Raw genomic sequence first — 14,603 nt, 5'->3', positions numbered from 1 at the left:
ATGCCATTGTATGCATATAGCACATTTTGTTTGTCCACTCAGCTGTAGATGGACTCTTAGGTTGCTTTGACCTTTACTATTGTGAATAATGCTGTTATGAACATAGGTGTACAAATATCTCTTCAAGATCCTGTTTTCAATTCTTTTGGATATATCTACACTTTTTTAAGGTGGTTCGGGTGATCTGAAGTACAGCTAGGGTGGAAAACCTTTTTTTCATGCAAAAGAGGAGAAGAGGGTTAAAGGGAATGATGAGGAATGTAGGAGTTTGGGAGAATGAGTGACCATGGAAGGGTCAGGAGGAGACGGGCACGGGTGGGATCCTGGCTACAGTGGAGGAGTTTATGTGGCCAGGAACCACGGGAAGACAAGGAGGAGAGTCACAGGACTCTGGAAAGGAGAGGATGTCAGATGACCTAATTCCTTAAGTAGAGATGACGTCATTTGCTGACTAGAGCAGGAACGGGGGTGAAAGTGAGGCTGGGGCTGGAGGAAAGAAAAGATTCACAGCCGTTGTGGAGAGGAATGCAACTGGGAGATGATACAGGAAGATGAACGAAGGCCAGAGACAAGGAAAGGACCCAATGGCGTGTGTGTTGGAGGAGAGGGGCTGCAAGTATCAGGAATTCCTTTTTATTAAAGGCAGGGAGTGAAGAAAGTTGGTGGCAAGTGTGCTCAGAAACAGAAATCTTTAGAAGGATGGCAGGATGTCTGCGAGGCAGATGGACATATGGCAGGCCAGGTCACATGGTAGGCTCAGGGATCCAGGGCAAGGTGGAGAAAATGGATCGTGGAAACCATCCAGGTTTGGAACCCGGCCAGAGGATGTGGCAGAAGGTCAAGGGAGGCTACACGCCAAAGAAGTGCTGAGCATTGCATACCTAAACAGACCCATGCTCTTACAGAGGCTTCCTGGTACAAATAAGGAGAGTCACTGTCACACATACACAGACGATATTATTTTATCTTATCCCATCAGATCAGTCGCAATGTCCTGCAGAGCCTGACTTTGAGCAGAGCCCTCTCTACCCCTAGACCGACCGTCTTCCTAAGCAGTGAAAACTTGTCGCATAGATCAAGGTCCTCCTGGCTGCATTCGGGAACCAGAGTTCTCCCCTTGTGCCTGCCTCATTGCTCTGTCACTGCAGCCAGTGGCCCAATCTGGGGCCACCAGCAATAGATATCTAACACCTCAGGGAGTCCCCTCAGTGAGTCAAGGCAGTGACTTTGCACTTCTGAAGCCCTTGCCCTTTTACTATGGCAGCTGTGGGCTGCTGTGACAATGTCCCCAGTGATCTCATTTTGAGCTCGTCATCGTAAAGAGGAAAAAAATCAGAAGTTTTCTAAGCAACTGTACTAGAAAATCCATTCCCATCCTCCTCCCTTCCTCCCCCTCCCTTCCTCCTAGAGGACCCAATCTATCTTTTTGATCTGGAACTTTCTTTATCCGGCATCTTATGGCAAATAGGAAGCTTTGTTCATATTTCCCTCCGATGCCCCCATTTACCCCTGAGTCTTCGTTGGCCTTGTTCTCTTTCCCTGCTCTGTGGGTCTCAGCCTCATCCCTGTATAATTGCTCAGACGTCCCCCCTGCCTGCTCTGAGAGACCTGTCAGTTGCTGCTGGCTGCTTGCTGTCTGTTATCTTTTACTTGCTCCGCTGGGCTTCTGGCTGCCCTCTGGACATTGCTGCTGTTCTAGGATCAGATACGGATCTGTTTGTTTTTCTAAGCAGTCTCTCACATGAGCATTTTGCTGTCCACATTTTATCGCCTTTCTCCCTTTTTTGTTTCCCCCTCCTTGCCTATTTCCTGTTGAGAGAAGGCATGTAAGAGGCTCTCCAGAAGGCAGGCAGCCTCGGGAAAACACTGTCCTACTGAAGTCCTTGGACGTGTCCAAAGTGACAGTGTCCTTCAATTGCAAATGTGCAGGCAGCCTGGCAAGTGGCCTGCCGACTCTGGTACAACCCAATCATCAGAGGGTATGGAGGGAATAAACATTGTTTAATAAATAGAATAGCCAGACAAAGTTACCTCTAAAAGATGTGAGGCTGGGAAAGGAAAAAGATGAAAAGGAAGTGTCCCCTCATTCTTCTGTGTGTAGCGTGAGGCTTCTGATTGATAATGGGAAATGAGGCCCCTCCAGGCTCTCTTTGAAATGCCCAGGACCCTCTTTGCTCCATTTCTAGCTTGCTTCTACTTCTTTCCAGCTTCAGCAGAGCTGCTGAAATTTGACCTTTCTGTTTGCCTCTAGAAACTAGCACTGGCCCTTGGCTTCCTGTGTTTGTACCGTCAGCACGCCCTGGGGATTTAGGCTGTTTCAATTCTTGATTCTTCAGGCAGAACATCCCACACTAATTTTGGTCCCATTTTGACCTAACACCAGGTGTTATAGTCGGGCTTTCCCTCTCTGTCCAGGCCTTCAGAGGCTGTCAAGTTTGGGAGGTGGACGGGGTGGTGGAACACAGTTCACAAGGAAAATTTTTTTTTAATAATTTAAAAAAATTTATTTATTTATTTATTTTATTTATTATTTTTTTGGCTGTGTTGGGTCTTTGTTGCTGCACACGGGCTTTCTCTAGTTGTGGCGAGCGGGGGCTACTCTTCACTGCGGTGCACAGGCTTCTTATTGTGGTGGCTTCTCTTGTTGTGGAGCACGGGCTCTAGGTGCACGGGCTTCAGTAGTTGTGGCACGCAGGCTCAGTAGTTGTGGCACACAGGCCCTAGCGTGTGCGGGCTTCAGTAGTTGTGGCATGTGGGCTCAGTAGTTGTGGCTCGTGGGCTCTAGAGCACAGGCTCAGTAGTTGTGGTGCACGGGCTCAGTAGTTGTGGCACACGGGCTCAGTAGTTGTGGCGCACGGGCTTAGTTGCTCCGCGGCATGTGGGATCTTCCTGGACCAGGGATTGAACCTGTGTCCCCTGCATTGGCAGGGGGATTCTTAACCACTGTGCCACCAGGGAAGTCCCCAAAAGGAATATTTGAAGGATGCCCTGGGTGGCAGAAATGTGAGAGGAGAGAGTTTCAAGAAAGGAGTGGAAAGAGGTTTAGAATAAGTTCTTTGCAATATGAGTAAAAGAAATATAGTGGAAAAAATCAGAGCATCAGTCAAAAGTTAAGAATATCATGAATACAAAATTGGCAAAGGCCTTAAGAAATAGGGATAAATATTAAGTCAAATATCTGAGTTAAATGTAAGAATCTGTATAAGAATCAGATCTGTGTAAAATGTAATAATAACCATCTAGACCATCAATTCACAACCGGCTTACACTATTTAAGGTAATTACTGTACCACTCCATGATCAACAAAGTGAGGATACCTGGCTTTGCTCTTTTGTTCTTTCACTGACCTATTTTACAGATTTTTTTCTGAACACCAGCCAAGTGCCTGCCTGGTACTAGATGCTACGAGAGATACAAAGAAGTATAACACCTAGTGCATGCCCTTAAGATAGCTAGATGCATATAAATTTAAGATTAAAAAAAAAAAGGTGCTGCAAGAGAATATAATTATCTATTGAATAAGTACTGTAAGTCCTCATAAGGGAGCATCCCTGGGGGTTGGATGGAATCACAGAGGTTTCCTGGAGAAGGTGAGCCTCAAGGGACCTTGATGAATAGGTAAAATGATAAAGGAAAAGCGGAATCCTTATGCTTAGTGATGATTTACTGAGTTCTCATGATATATGACAAACTATAGAAGAGCTGTCTCAGGTTAAAATCAACAAAGGACATCTTTACTATCTTCCAAGACCTAGAATAAGAGAAGGCGAAGAAGACTCAATGGCGAACACCTGCTATCTGGTTGTTGGGGTGATCGGTCGGGCGTGTGTGTTTCAGAGGCTGTATGGTATCTTCACCATGGTACACACCTGGAAAGCACGTTCTGTGACCTGGAGAACAAGAATATATGTTTAGAATGTGTTCAGCTTCCAATAACAGGATGCTTGATTAACAGTGGCTTCAATAATAAAGATGTTTAATTATCACACAAAACAAGAGGTCCACAGTTGCTATAGCTCCCCACATATACCCTGAGGGGCCCAAGGTTTTTTTTTTTCTTACTCTGCCATCCTCAGTGAAATTGTTTTGCATGTCCTTAGGCTAATTTCCCTATGGTCACACGATGACAGCTGTGACTCCCACAGAACTTCATTCCAAGCGTGAAGAAAGGGGCAAGGGCCAAGGTTGTTCTCCTCCTGAGGCTTCATCTTTCCAAGAAAAAAGTCTTTGATAGAAGCTCTTCAGCAGATTTTCCCTGAAATCTCCTTGGCCAGAACTGAACCATATGCCTACCTCTGTAGCCAATTACTGGCAAAGATTTAAGCCACTCATGATTCATCTCCTTGGTCTGGGGTAGATGCCCATCTTCCGTGAGATTTAGAGATCTCTGCTCACTTTCTGAATAGACCCAGAGTTCTCTTTGGCAGAGAAGGGAGTGAAGATGGTGTATAAACAGACAGTCATTCAGCAGCATTAAGGGTCTCTGCCCAAGTGTCTGCTCCAGTGGCTACGGCCAGCTTCTTGCTTTGCTACAGCCAGCCTTTGACCTTGGCCTTCATTCACAACTCTGAATTTTTTCCCACTTGTCAAAAATTATTGTTCTTGCACGATAGATCTGACTTATACAAGAGGGGTGGTAACTCAAAACTCCAAGCAGCAAACCCTTATTCAGAGAAAACCTCTTGACCATACCCCATAAAATTGCTGAATGAATGTACTTTCATATGTTTTAAATTTAAGAAATGTTAAAGTTAGGTAACACTCTCACAACTCCCTCCTTTACTAGACTGGCTACAATGGAACCAGCCAGTCTCTAGACCCAACTGCTTTAGATAGCAGGGCTTCTCATACTGTAATTGTTAGGGGGTTTTTTTGCCTGAATTCCCTACTGGATTGAAATCTAGAGGACAGGATTCAATGTCAAACAAGTCTGCACCCTGAACTCCAGAACTCTGTAGTCCAATACAGTAGCCACTAGCTACACATTTGAAACATGGCTAGTTTGAAATGAGATGGAGGAACTGAATGTTTAATTATATTAGACTCTAATTAATTTAAATTTAAAACTGAATTCAGTTACTGGAAAAGTTTTAAGTATGCTTGGAACAATTCAGGAATGTGAATCTACTTTTCCAACTGTAAATTTTATGAAATCTAGATATAGATTGACTACTTCCAATGAGAACGTAGCATCTGAATTGAGAGGTGCCCTAATATAAGACATATACCAGATTTTGAAGACTTAATATAGAAAAAAGGACGAAAAAATATCACAAATAATTTTTATATTGATTGCGCAATACAATGGTAATATTTTGAACATACTGGGTTAAGTAAAATATGTTGACATTAATGTCACCTCTTCTTTTCACTTTCCTATAGTCACAGCTAGAAAATTTTAAATTACATGTGTGACTTCCTTTAGATTTCTCTCCGACAGTGCTGCTCTAGGACACAGGGAGCACTCGAATGTTCCCCGAGTGAATACGTGAGTTCAGTGACTTGATCAAGGTCACTCAGAAAGACTCAGAATGGAGTCTCGGGCTCCCTGGATCCCCACTCCCTCTTTCTTTCTCCCACTCACTGTAGCCTCCTTTATCCCACTCTGTGCTTGCACCTCACATTCTCATGCCCACCTGTAGGACAGAAACTTTCCTTGTGGGACTGAGCTTTGCAAACTCTGAGGACAGGGAGGAGCATCTGTGTTGAGGTCTGTGCTGAGCATCTGTGTAGAGGCAACAGCTTATGGGAAATGGAGCTCTCTCTGATGGAGAGAAGTCAGTGATCCAGGACGCCAAATCTCGGAGAACCCTTTTGTTTCATATTGTGCCGTTTCTGGCTATCTTTTCTGAGATCGCCAGTCATCTCAAGGTACCTTCGCATTCTGAAATTTCTCTCAGTGAAAGGATGGTTTTATACTTCTGGGCAGATTGCTTGCCATCCCCAGGGCTCTGGTGACACAAAACAGGCAGGAGTAACATAGGCTGTGTGCACACAACCAGAGAAGACCAAGAACTTCGGCCATCCACGCTGCTCGCCAGAGAAGCTCAGCACTGCCGTGGGCAGGAGAGCAGGGCTTTCTCAGACTCTGCGCCAGATGATTGGCTCCAGCTCCTCAGAGTCCAGTCCATTCTCCCAGACTGCAGTCGTTACAGAACGGCGCTTCTCCCGCAAAACATGCACAGAGCCACCTGGGCCTGTGAATCATACACCGAAGTGAGAGCACGGTAATTCCACATTTTCAGTTTTACGTCCTCATGTTCATGCTGGAAGTATCTTTATGAAAGATTTCATTCAGTAGACATTCATTCAACAAATATTTATTGAATACCTGCTATGTGCCAGGCAATGTGAGTTGCTGAGATAAAAGAACACGTACGGATTTACTGGTCGGAACTATACATAAATTACTTATTTACCTGAACTATAAATAAATTGTGTATAAATTTATGTGAACTATCAGAGGCACAGATAATTTGTAAGAGCATAATCCAAAGATGCATCTTTACATAAAATAGTATACTCTCCATCCTGATTCAAAACCAGAATCTCTCTGAATGAATTTTTTGTCTCTGACAGTGACATTAAAACATTTGGTGTACTTCTAGAAATCTATTCTAATGAAATAATTAGATACATGGTCAAGATTTATATACATGGGTGGATATTACACTGTTATTTAAAGGAGAAAAAAATGCAAACCCTCTAAATGTTGAATAAGAGAGGTTTGATAAAAGTTGGGCCCATCTATATCATGACAAGTCATTACAGATCAAGTTTTAAAGAATATTTAGTGATGTGAGAAAATGTTTCCCTTATATACTAAGATTTAAAACTCAGGATATTAAAATATACATGGTAAATGTTTTCAGTTTGGAGGAAGATCTATAAATGCAGGGAAAAATAAAGACTGGAAGGATATATACTGAAATTAACAGGGTATCCCTGGGGGTGAGATTATGCATGGATTTTATTTTCTTCTTTACATTCTATATTTTTAAACTAGTCTACATAATTGTTTATTATTTTTGTAATGAGAAAAAAATAAACTTTTAAAAGAAATTTGGTGTAGTAACATTATTTTCCTCTATGGAATTAATTTTTAAATATAAAAAAAATACTATCCCTCTAACATTTCTACATTTTCTTAAATATTCATTCTGGATCTGGCATGCTTGTCTCTATTAAAACTTTTGAATCAATTTGTAACATTGTGACAAATTGTGTTTATGACACATCCTATGGCAATTAACTTCATAAATTTACTTCTTGCTATCACATGGTGTAATACCAATTACCTCCCTAGGCTATTGAGAAGACTGGATGATACAAAGAATGTGAGGAACCTCATCCAATGCCACGCATAATGAGCCCTCACCACTGGTTCCATCCGCCTCTGCCTGGATTTATTCCTCTCACTACTCTCTGCCTTGTACAGTGTTAATTTTTTAATAATGAATAATTCACTTCTTTTATCATTGTGGTAAAATGTACATAAAATAAAATTTACCACTGTAATCTTTTTTTAAGTATACAGTCTGAGGCATTAAGTACATTCACATTGTTTTACAACAATCACCATCATCCATCTCCAGAACTTTTTTCATCTTCCCAAACTACAACTCTGGACCCATAAAAAAAATAAATAAATAACTTCCTACCCCCTTCTCTCCCCAGCCCCTGACAACCACCATTCTACTTCCTGTCTCTATGAATTTGACTACTGTAGGTACCATATATAAGCAGAATCATAGAGTATTTGTCCTTCTGTGACTGACTTATTGCACTTAGCATAATGTCCTCCAGGTCCACCCACGTTACAGAGCGTGTGTCAGAATCTCCCTCCTTTTTAAGGCTGAGCAATATTCTACTGAATGTATATAGCACATTTTGTTTATCCATTCATCCTTTGATGGACACCTGGGTTGCCTCCACTTTTTGGCTCTTGTGAATAATGCTGCTATGAACACGGGTGTGCAAATATCTGTTTGAGCAATTCTTTTGCTTGAAGTAGAGATTGTTGGTATGGTATTTTAAATTTTAAAATTCCATTTAAAATTTTTCATGGAATGGCAAACTGTTTAGTTTTGTTAGTGGCTGCACCATTTTACATTTTCTAGTGTCATTTTTATTCATGTTTCTTCTCTCAGATTAGGTTGATATCATCCTGCGATCAAGTGCATTCACATCCAAACCACCCGGAGCAACTAAAAAATTGCCACAAGCTTTGTAGATACTCAATAACTATTTGATGGACTCACAGATACAAAGAACAAACTAGTGGTTACCAGTGAGGAGACGGAGGGGGGAGGGGCAAGATAGGGGTAGGGGATTAAGAGGTACAAAGTTCTATGTATAAAATAAATAAGCTACAAGGATATATTATACAGTGCAGGGAATATAGCCGATATTTTATAATAACTTTAAATGGAGTATAATCTCTAAAAATATTGAATCACTCTGTTGTGCACCTGAAACTAATATAATATCGTGAATCAACTGTACTTCAAAAACAACTTACCATTAAAAAAGCTTTTTTGCTAACCTCTAGAAGCTCATTTCCATTCTTAATGTGTTCCTTCTTCTCTTCGTCATTCTTCTGTCAGCTCTCATGTACTGTGATTGAGTAGACCTCTGCTAATAATTTCCATATCCTTAATGATTTATAAACTTTGGTCATGTTGCTCCTTCTTTTAGTATCATTCAGCCTTTAAAACCTCAGACAAAGGAGTGAGAAAGACCTGGCCTCAAGTCCTGGCCTTCCCACTTACTTATAAGTTACATGACCTTGGACAACATGATAACCTCTTGTTTCAGATATTTATTGCTGTGTAACAAAACACTCTTAAGACTTAGTGGCTTGAAACAGTAACCATTTTATTATTCATTTCAATTCTGTGGGTCAAATTGGTCAATTCTTGTACAACACATGGTGTCCGCTAGGATCACTCACATGGCTGCATTCATCAGCGAGCTTGGCTTGGGTTCACGTGACCAAGAGGGCCTCACTCGGATGTCTGGCACTTCAGCTGGGGTGGCTAGAATTGCTGGGGGCTTGGCTGGGCCACTCTTTCTTCATAGCTTCTCATAAAAACTGGCCCCTTTCTCTATGAGGCCTTTCTCTCTCAACAGGGCAGTTAGACTTCTTTCCATGGCAACTGGCTTCCAAGAGAATAACGACACACATTGCCAGCTGTCTTAGAACATGGGCCAGAATCAGCCCAGTATCACCTCCAGTGTATTCTAGCCATGGCAATAGCCATGAGCCAGCCGAGACTCAAGGGGAGGGGAAATAGACGATAACACTTGGTGGGAGGAGGGCCAAGTGTGTCCTGGGAGGGGAGGAATTGGTGGCCATATTGGCAAAAAACCCATCTCTAAGTCTCTGTTTCCCCATCTGTAAAACTGAAGATACTAATAGATGCTATCATTATAAGATCATAGTGAAGATTCAATGTGATAATGCATGCAAGATGTACACTAATCATGACTCCAATCATTATTATTATTATTGCTATTTTATTCCAATCAGGGTGGAAGTTGTTCAGGGTCATTCTGAAAATCACTTCTCTTTCTTTAATAAGATCAACACCGTACTAATCATCACCACAAAGAGGACTGGAGCCAACATAAAAACCTCTATCCTCCCTGGCACAAGTCAGACCTCCCTGGGAATCCTCAGGGTTTTCCAGTCTCCATGACTGCTCCCCACTTCCCTCTTGCGGGGTGGCTCTTGGAGTGAAAGGTCATCAATATTTTTGGGGCCCACTTTCAAAATGCAACAGCTTCTGCAATTTTTATGAAATCAGCATTTTGCTTCTTGGAAAATCTTAATGCCTTTCTCTCTTTGAACTCTGAGATTTCACTATGTACTTTCATGAAAGAAAAATAAAAAGCAGAGGGTAGCACAAAATGCACTCACTTCATAACTCAGATCTTCAAAGAAACATGTCATTTCCATGCTGATTTGGTGTTCCTCACCAAATCGTATCCATTGGTGAGTGGGAGGAAAGATTCACTCAAGAGTGGATCTGAATTGAAGAGTAGTCTAATATGATCATTTAAACAGTTCCTTTTAGATGGGGTACCATGTCTCTTAGACACTCTTTCCCTCCTCCTGGTTTCCTCCCTAAACTGATCCCATATGGATATTGAGGCTTCCTGGACAAATGGAAGAGCCAAGGAAAAGAACTTGCCCATAAGCTTTTTGAGCCTGATGTCCTTTGCAGGGGCTGGAAGAAGGTACATTTTAAAAATATATATTTATTTATTTACTTATTTGGCTGTGTTGGGTCTTAGTTGCGGCATGAGGGATCTTCGTTGTGGCATGAGGGATCCTTCGTTGCGGCGCAGGCTTCTCTAGTTGCAGTGTGTGGGCTTCTCTCTAGTTGTAGTGCGTGGGCTCCAGAGTGTGGGCTCAGTAGTTGCAGCACGCAGGCTTAGTTGCCCTGTGGCATGTGGGATCTTAGTTCCCTGACCAGCGATCGAACCCGCGTCCCCTGCATTGGAAGATGGATTCTTAACCACTGGACCACCAGGGAAGTCCCAGAAGGTACATTTTTAATAGTTCAATTTCTTCCATGGTTACTGGTTTAATGTTTCGACTTCTTCTTGAACAAATTTTGGTTACTTATATTTTCCTAGAAAATCATCCATTTCATGTGGGTCTCATATTCATTGGTATAAGTTGTTCATAAATGTTCCCTTTAAAAAGTACCCTCTATATGTGTACATTTCATACCTTTTCATGGCTGATACTACCTATCAAATATTTTCTCTTTTTTATCAATCATTCTAGCCAAATAATTTTTAACCTTAAAAAAGCAAACCTGTGGCTTTATTGATCAAGTTTGCTGAGTTTTCTCCATTTCATTATTTTCTTCTTCTATATTCATTAACTCATTTCTTACCACTTACTTTGGCTTCATTTTGTTTTTCTTTTCAATCTTTTTTTTATGTTCTAATAAATAAATGTAGGGCTAGCGTTTTCTTCTGAAACTTGCTTTGCCATATCCCATTGGTTTTGATGTGTGTTTTCATTGTGGTCCAGTTCCAAGCAGTTTACTTCCTCTTTAAACCAAGAGATCTTTAGAAGTGTGTTTTTATATTTCAGGAGTATAGTGGTTTTTTTTTTTTTTTTTGGCTCCCTGTTTGTTAATCTCTAAATTTATTGAATTCTGGTCAATGAATGTGGCCTGGATAATAACAGTTTTTAAAAGTGTGTTGTTATTTCCTTTGGGCAAAGAACAGAGTCAATTTTGGCGAGCTCTGCATGTGTGCTTTTAACTAAAAAGAAGGGCTTAATATTGCATTATTTTTACCTTCCAGTATTGTCATAACTTCTGAGAAAGGCAACAATTTAGTTGCATTGATAACATTGGACTCATTTGTTCAACAGATCTTCACTGAGTGCCTGCATATTCTAGGCACCATAGGCTTTGGGAGACAGAAAGATGAGCAAAAACAGGTGCAGTCCACCCTTGTGAGTTCATGGTCCAGTGGGAGAAGCAGGTATGAACCACAGAGTCCCTTTAGTGAAGCAATGAGGCAAAGAAAAAAACATTTGGTTCTGTGAATGCATATCACAAAAGATCCTGTACTGGGGGAAGCTCTCCTGATATTAGAACAGAGAGCCAAAAGGTGAGTGGAAACTAACTAGGATAAGGACTGGGGAAGGGAGAGGAAGAAGAGCGTGTCACAACGCTCTGTGTGAAATGTGATCAGGTATATGTGGTGGGGCCCTGGGAGTAGGCCAGGGCAGCTGCAGCACCCATGGTGGAATGTTCACTGCACTGGCCGAAGCTGGGAAGTTTGTGTGTGTGTGTGTGTGTGTGTGTGTGTGTGTGTGTGTGTGCGCACGCGCGCGCACGCGCGCGCTGGCAGGAGGAGGTGCAGACCATATAAGGCCTAATAAAGAATGTTTATCCTAAGGGACTTCCCTGCTGGCGCAGTGGTTAAGAATCCGCCTGCCAGTGCAGGGAACACGGGTTCGAGCCCTGGTCTGGGAAGATCCCACATGCCGGGGAGCACCTAAGCCCATGCACCACAACTACTGAGCCTGCGCTCTAGAGCCCGCGAGCCACAACTACTGAAGCCCGCGGGCCTAGAGCCCATGCTCCGCAACAAGAGAAGCCACCGCAATGAGAAGCCCGCACACCGCAACAAAGAGTAGCCCCCGCTCGCCGCAACTAGAGAAGGCCTGTGCGCAGCAACAAAGACCCGATGCAGCCAAAGATTTAAAAATTTTTTTAAAAAAAAGAATATTTATCCTTAAGAAAAATGGGAAGTCAGTAAAAGAATTTAGCTAGGCTTATGGGACCATATTTGTGGTTTTAAGAGATATTTTGTAATGTTTGCTCAAGGAGTTTTTTATTCCTTGATGTTGTGCATAGAGGGGTCCCACTTCCCTTCTTGCCCTTTAGCAACATTGATCTAAATATAGTTAAGAAAACTAATCCCCAGGTGCATTTTCTATTAGAGGCCTGCAAATTACCCTGTACCTTTGGAACCAAGTCTGTACTGCTAGTGTAATAGATTATAATAATCATAACAATAAGAATCATATAATAATGGCTACCATTTTTTGAGCATTTGGTCTGTGCCCTAGTTCTGTGCTAGGTCCTCTACAAGTTTTATCTCATTTGATCCTCACAACAACCTTATGAGCTTTTTTTTTTTTTTATCACACATGTTAATCACCATGCCTGTCACCCTTTGTAAGGGAAACTCCCTGCCTACAACCTTCGTTGAATGGGGGATGCCCTCAGTGTCTTTGATTCATCTGATGTGATTATCCTCACACACACACACACACACACACACACACACACACTCATTTCTGATTGGATCAGGGGTGAGCCCAGGACCCAACAGCAGCAAATCCAATGGCCAGCCAGCAGTTTTTAGGGTATCATAACACAAAAAGCCTTGTCCAAATAGATTCTTGATTTTAGACATTTCAAGTTGGGATGTATAAAGCAAATCAGTTAATTGCAGAAACTGAAGTTGAAAGATGAAAGGCCAGCGAGGCCATGATGGGCCTGAGTAAGTCGAGGGCATAAGTAAGTCAAAGGTACAGAGAAGCAGAAGCTGGAAAAACTGGTTCATAGAAGGAAGAGAAGCAGATTCAAGAAGAAGCCAACTCTTGGACAACAGCTGAGCCATGTGAATGATGGGCACTAGAGAAAAGATCCACACATTCCTGCCTTGGCATCCAATTCCAGTCTCTGAAGCCCAGCCGCAGTGTGGTTCCTCCTCCCAGCTTTGCATGAGATACCTGCCTCCCCTGTCAGGCATCCCCAGAAGCTCATTACCAGAGTGCACCTGGAGGAATCTCCGCTCCATGAAACATGAGAAACAGCATTCTCGGGTGCAGATGAAGAAATAGAGGCTCAGAGAGGTTAAGTAACTATCCCAAATTGACACAGCACATTGGCAGAGCAGAAATTCAAACTCAAAGGAGTGTGACTGTAAAGCCCTCATCCTTAAGCATAGTACTGTTAATATTATAGCAGCAGGAATTATCTGCTTAAAAATATTTGCTCAGACCTTTATCTTTTTACCTTGAAAATAAACACCGGGGGTACACTACTCTCAAATTAGTAAACTAAGTGACCTGGCATTATTGGCCTATTGTTAAGTACCACAGCTTAATAATATTTAACATGAGATGATCATTGCTCTTGAGTGGACTACACAAAAGCAGTGTTTTGACCTAGTCAGCTATTTGGAGAGCGTGGCTGGGGGTGGTGGAGGGGGGCACGGACACATCAAAAGATGGGTTTATAATTTCTCTTCCAAGAACTGATTAGTCTTGCAGGTCTGAGACCTGATTATCCATTTAACTGGGGAGTGGCCATGGATGAACTGGATCATGTGAAAGAAACTTCTAGCAATCACTGGGAAGCAGACAGCTGCTAATCCAGTTTTTGGCTGTGGAGGAACAGAGCTGGGCACCCAATCAACCCTATTTGTGGTCCTCTAAGTGGAATGTCCTCTTCCTTGTAAAAGGGTTTCCAAGTGAAGTGGCAAGGGGAGTGAGTCCACAATGAATTTACTGAGTGCCTAGTAAGGATGAGGCCTTGTGCCCAAGGAAAGTGTAAAGGTCAGAGTCATCGGTCCGCAAAGACTTAAGTAGGTCACCTTTGCTGTGACACAGCAGGAATGCTCTGAGATTGCAGCCTTCTTGTAAACCACCAACACTTTCTCTCCCAAGACCCTTCTTGCATGTGTGCAGTGACCCAGTTGTCTCTCCAGATGGTCCCAGGTCCCGTACTGAGGGCCGTGGAGATCTTCCTCTTTGGTGTCCCTTCTCAGCAATGCCTTATGTGTCCTGAGCTAATTGCAGTTGAAGACATTTCCTTTTCTGACCTTTGCCAAACCACCTTTTACCTAATTCCTGGTGTTTACCCTGTTGAGAGGGGGTGTGGCCAGAACCCAGAGACCAGACAGACCCACAGAAGCAAGAGAGATTAGGAAAGTCCCAGTGGGATGCCACAAGCCCCAGCTACATGTCCCATGAGTGTCGGCCAACAAACTGAGTCACAGAGTCCAGCGGCAAAGATCAAAACCAAGCCTTGAGGGCAGACACCGGATTCCACAG

General features: G+C 42.6%; 1 long non-coding RNA gene across 2 annotated transcripts in view; it reads right to left on the bottom strand.

Moving 5' to 3' along the window:
- Positions 1-3,644: 3,644 nt before the first annotated feature.
- LOC118890702 overlaps positions 3,645-14,603 on the bottom strand; it is a 99,747-nt gene continuing 88,788 nt past the window's right edge. For both annotated transcript variants that reach the window (XR_005018810.1, XR_005018811.1), the window contains exon 2: positions 3,645-3,891. This is a non-coding gene — a long non-coding RNA (uncharacterized LOC118890702). The remainder of the gene's footprint in view (positions 3,892-14,603) is intronic.

This window comes from Balaenoptera musculus, chromosome 1 (genome assembly GCF_009873245.2).
Source record: "Balaenoptera musculus isolate JJ_BM4_2016_0621 chromosome 1, mBalMus1.pri.v3, whole genome shotgun sequence".
Taxonomy (NCBI): Eukaryota; Metazoa; Chordata; class Mammalia; order Artiodactyla; family Balaenopteridae; genus Balaenoptera; species Balaenoptera musculus.
The sequence above is the reverse complement of the archived record's forward strand: the minus strand, read 5'-3'. Positions and strand labels throughout refer to the sequence as shown.